The sequence below is a fragment of the Populus euphratica genome, unplaced genomic scaffold (assembly GCF_000495115.2).
Source record: "Populus euphratica unplaced genomic scaffold, PopEup_1.0 scaffold4343.1, whole genome shotgun sequence".
Lineage (NCBI taxonomy): Eukaryota > Viridiplantae > Streptophyta > Magnoliopsida > Malpighiales > Salicaceae > Populus > Populus euphratica.
Window position 1 is genome coordinate 1,857 of NW_011504161.1, and position 5,061 is coordinate 6,917.

Consider the following 5,061-nt stretch of genomic DNA (forward strand, 5'->3'; position numbering starts at 1 on the left):
CTCATGAGAGCCCACGTATGCTGGATTATTATTATTAATCTATATTGTGCTAAAATTAAGTATATGCTTATTTATGCCTACGCATGCAAGTTTGATCCCTAGTAGCCAAACTCGTTAATAGCCAACTTGCCGATCATATAATAAAAAAAAATAAAATTAAATGGACTTCTGTCATTTATTTTTACTCACATATAATTTTAAAAAAAAATTGACTCGGGTTATTTCTTTTTACTCACTACCAAAATCTTGGATTGTAACGATATTCTGTAGATTGGTCCAATAATTTTTTTTAAAATAGAAAACAAAAGAAAGAATAAATTTTTTTTCCCATTTGCCGTTCTTTGTTTTGGAATTTTAAGGTTCTTATATGAACTTTCTTTTTCCTTTTTCCCCAGGAATCCTTAATTGGGCTTCTTTCCGAGCTTTACTTGGTTCACTACCAGACAGCTCAATTCTCAAAATATGCCCAAAGTATATAGCATTCTAATCCAATCCTCCCATTCCAATTGAAAATGCAAAGACATGCCTGCTGCTGCCCATGCATCTGGTGAAAATAAAACAATTAGATGCAAAATAGAGGGAGGACTCACTTGTACTCAAAATGTTGCTGTGGAGGATGGAGACCATGATGCTCGATCTATTTTTGCCCCTATCATTCCTAAGATGTGACTTTTCAGATGAAGAACAGACCCTGTCATGACATGCAAGCTCCAGAGAATCATTCTGACAAGAGGCACTCTCAAAACATGCCTGTGAATTTTAATAAATGGTGTGTTATGAATCATGGATATTGTGACTTCAATCAATATACAAGTGAGCGCAATGGCTGTGCTCAAAATGGTGAAGAAAATATAGAAAACAGAAGTTGGTAAACAGAAGTAAAAGCGGAGTGAACAGAAGGGAACCCACAATATGCTGCCTCACTGTGTAGTCAAAGCTATCTAATCTCCGACGAAGAGGATTCCACTTTCGACCCCTGTCAACAGCTGAGGAACTCGGTGATCAACATGGATCGAAGAAACAACACAACCATACACATAATATCAGATACATCAAGAGTTCACTGATTACGGTCGCTAAATCTAACACTGTAGAACAGATAGAAAAGCAAGAGCTTTTTCTTCTAAATTCTGTTCTAAAAAGTATTGGATCATAACCAAGGTTATCAAGAATTATCTATTTCATTAGAATATAATATCCACTAACCCAATCCCCAAATTTACTAGTCTCATTACATGTAACATGAAGTCTTTCTTGCAATGGAAGCTAATCTTCAGCCTTTCTTTAAAATTGTAAGGAAAAAATTGTTCATTAAAATTGTAGTATTGAAACACAGCTCTGACTGTAGAAAGACAACCAGGGCCCTTTTTCCAAGGACACTCAGTTACTTACTCTTTGTCGACCATTCAAATTGGCCTATTTCTAAGATCCTTGAATTGCTGACAATTCAAGTGAGATTTCTTGTTCTGATCTGTAAAGTGGCACAGTTTTTTCATGGATTCACAAATCTGTTCCATCAAAGTGTCAAGATGTCAAAGGCAACAAATTCATCTTCAAGACAAATATATCAGGAACGTGCATGCATGAGCAGGTGGAAATCAAGGATCCAAAGCAACTTCGTTGTCGGTCATGTGACATCCCCGTAGACTCACGTTATCATCAATTACACAACACGAGCAATAGTTTTTTTAACAGAGACTAATTTTGAATTATAATTGTAGATAGAATCTTCGAGGGATGGTCAATTTTTACCTGAAAGGATATCACAGAGCTGATAAAGCTTGTATTTGCCGGGAATACAAGACTGAGACTGCCCAGTGAAGAGTTGACACGTGCAATGTTGCTAGGGAAACCATATCTATGATCAAAGCAGAAGGAATGGTTGCTCCAAAAAGAATCCCCAGTAGACCAAGTCCCTTGATGAAATAAATGAAGAGGAAATCAATTAAGATCCAAAGGGTAGGCCATATTTGTATTGCATTTAGAGAAATCACGCCAAGAACTCCTGCCAGTTCTGTATTCAACTTGAAACCTGCTGGTACTCCAATCAACCACACTCAACCTGAGCGCAACAACTCATTGGTAATGCCATTGGCAAAGGTCAAAATCCATAAGCAAACAGATTCAGCATGAACTAAGAGTGCCGAGCCAATCAAAATTACCAAAAGAAGATCAACAGTTCAACTTGACCACATAGAATGCCTGCGCAGCGCAGCACTCTCCTTATATTCCACACATCATTGCGACCTTCAAAGTAAACTTAACAAGAAAATCAAAATGACGAGGAATGAACAATAAACATTGTTCCAAAAACTCATAACAACAGAAGATTCAGAATATCGAGGCATCAATTGTGGCCCCAGTTAGGAAATGAAACATCATATGCAGGTTCAGGTTAATTGTTCATTAAAATTCCACAAGCAACTCAAGGGGAGGATAACTCAATCAGTGGACAAAATCAGGCCATGAGGAGGAAGGTACATTTTTCACCCATTAAAGAATCAAAAAGTTCTTACAATTCTATAAAGACAATTGGCACCACTACCTACTACAAACAAAAACTGAAATTCGCATAGTAGAAGTAAGCATGACTGACATACGTGGGCTTCACAGAGAAACTATCTGCCCATTCTAATGTAAGTGATGCAGCTTCGGAACCCAATCTGTGCCTGTACCATATTTCTTCAAAGGAATCACACACCAACCAAATACATAGCACATCTTTTGTGCATTATTAAAATCAATATCGGAGCTAGAAAAAAAAATTAACATATTAAATAAATATATAATATTTTAAAAAATTAATTATTAATTCATGTATATAATTTTTTGAAGTTAATAATAAAATTTTAATTCAAATACACTACCCAAAATATTAAAAAATAGTTTTAAAAGAACATGAAATAATAAATTTGAAAGTACATGAAATAAAAGTAAAAATAAATCAACTATTGAAATTACATCATTCAATATTTTGTGAAATATAATTCATTTATAATCGAATCTGAATTGATATTGTAATAACCCATCAACTAAGATAAAATAACGATATCATATTAATTGAAAAACAAAGTAATTAAATTTTTTCTCTCTCTCAATTTCTCCTTCCTTCACTTGATTTTTCTTTACATTGGTGTTTAATAAGTTGGACTTTATAAGTTTGCAAGATTATTTTCTCATTTTTTTTATTTTTTTCTTTGATTTTTTTATGTTTTTCCTTTACTTTTCTCTCTTTTTCTCTCGCCTTATCTTTTTTTTTTTTATTCTGCTTTTGCCAAGTTTGCAACATATAAAAGAAAAGAAGAGTTGATTTGTTTTATTTTTTAATGGCAAATAATCATTTTACCATTAATGTGTCGTTTTGTTTTTATTTGATGACTTTTTTGTTAGCACTACCAGGATCCGTTCATCCTAAAATTTTAATTAGATTTTATTTAATATATTTTAAGATACTTTGTAAAATTTCAACCCAATCTATTGATTAGATTGAAAATTATGTTTAATAACGTAAAACTGGTTAAATTGTGATTTTTCATTAAAATTTTTAATTTCTTTAAAAATTCTGAAATTATAATCTAAGTTAAAACATTATATTAAAAAATTTCATATGAATTTTTAGAATTTTTTGACAACTCAATTAAAAATTATAATTTTTTTATATAAAACTAATAAAAAAATATTGATAAAATCGTGATCTATACTAAAACTCACCCATGCCCTTAGCATACCTCCGCCCTCGGTTAAGACAACCCCTCAAGTTTATCACACCCCAACTCGTCCCTCCATTGCTTCCTCCAAACACTTCCAGGCAATTCATCATTGAATCAATCACCCTCTTCCATTCCATCCCTCAACGTTTTCCCATTGCCTCTACCATTCAAAACAAACTGTCCCAACAGAGAAAACGCCGCTCTCTCCTGTAAAAACACTGGCATTTTTTTCATTTACACACCCTAGTAAAAATTAATTAATTTAATTTGTATTTTGTTATCAAATAAAATTATAAAAAAAATTAAAAAATTAGTAGGTTATTTTTCTATAATATCTACAAATATTTATTTTTTATGATCAATCATTGTCAAATAATTTTTTTTCAGTGAAATAGTTTATTTAATGTTGTTAGGTGTTTTATTTTAAAAGCGAAACAATACCTGAAAAATAGAGAAATATTGGACCCAAACCCCGTGCAGTGCCGGGCTCTTTTCCAGAGAACTCAAGGCAATGGATGATGTCTTTTTCTTGTCTTCTGAAGAAGTTGTCGTTTGCTTGCGTTTTGGCAAACGACATGGGCCTACCTCTTCCTAAACTCCTACAAGATGATCGCTGACAGGGACGCAAATCCACCCTTGAATTACCGTTCACACCTTGGTACTACCCTGAATAAATAAATAAATAAATAAATTCTCACATTTTTTAAATTGTTTTTATAAACTTAAAATGCTCTGAGAAGGCAATTTTATTCTTTCATTATGCTATACTATGTTTCGTCACGTGAAAGAATATTTTACAAGTGTCGCAATCATGACTCCTGCAGTTGTAAGATTTAAGTCTTAAATTAATTGATTTATACAAATAATGAACTTATTACGCTAGACAAGATTATTAAATTGATGTGTATTTATAACTATTAAATTTTAACATATTTAATCTATAAATTTAGCCATGATCATGAAGCAACGTTTATAATAAAATTAAATTAAAAACACAGTCATGATGTTAGCTGCAATTAGGAAGTCACAAGACTGGAAAAGGTAGCCTAGAGATTTTTGAGAATTTAAGGATATAACTAGGGTTTTGGCGTACGGACAAAAACATAGTAATAACTTTGCTCTGCAGGACGATGACACCAACTATATATTAAAAATGCCAGAAATTGTCCGCAAGGTAAGGCACGAACCACCCATTTTCGATGATTTTGTTAATTATTTAGTTCCTATTTTATAATACAGTTATTAAGTTGCTATATATTTAAAAGTATTTTTCAAATTATCCTTAGACCTTAAAAAATAATTTTTTAAAATAATTTTAATGAAAACCATGGAAAATACTTAGAAAAAATAA

General features: G+C 32.2%; 1 long non-coding RNA gene across 1 annotated transcript; it reads right to left on the reverse strand.

Annotated features, from left to right (window-relative positions):
* Positions 1-814: 814 nt before the first annotated feature.
* LOC105120017 (uncharacterized) lies at positions 815-2,662 on the reverse strand. Its single transcript, XR_841244.1, has 3 exons — positions 2,597-2,662; positions 1,753-2,247; positions 815-976 (listed from the first exon to the last, which is right to left on the reverse strand). It is a non-coding gene; the product is annotated as an uncharacterized LOC105120017 (long non-coding RNA).
* Between the last annotated feature and the right edge of the window lie 2,399 nt (positions 2,663-5,061).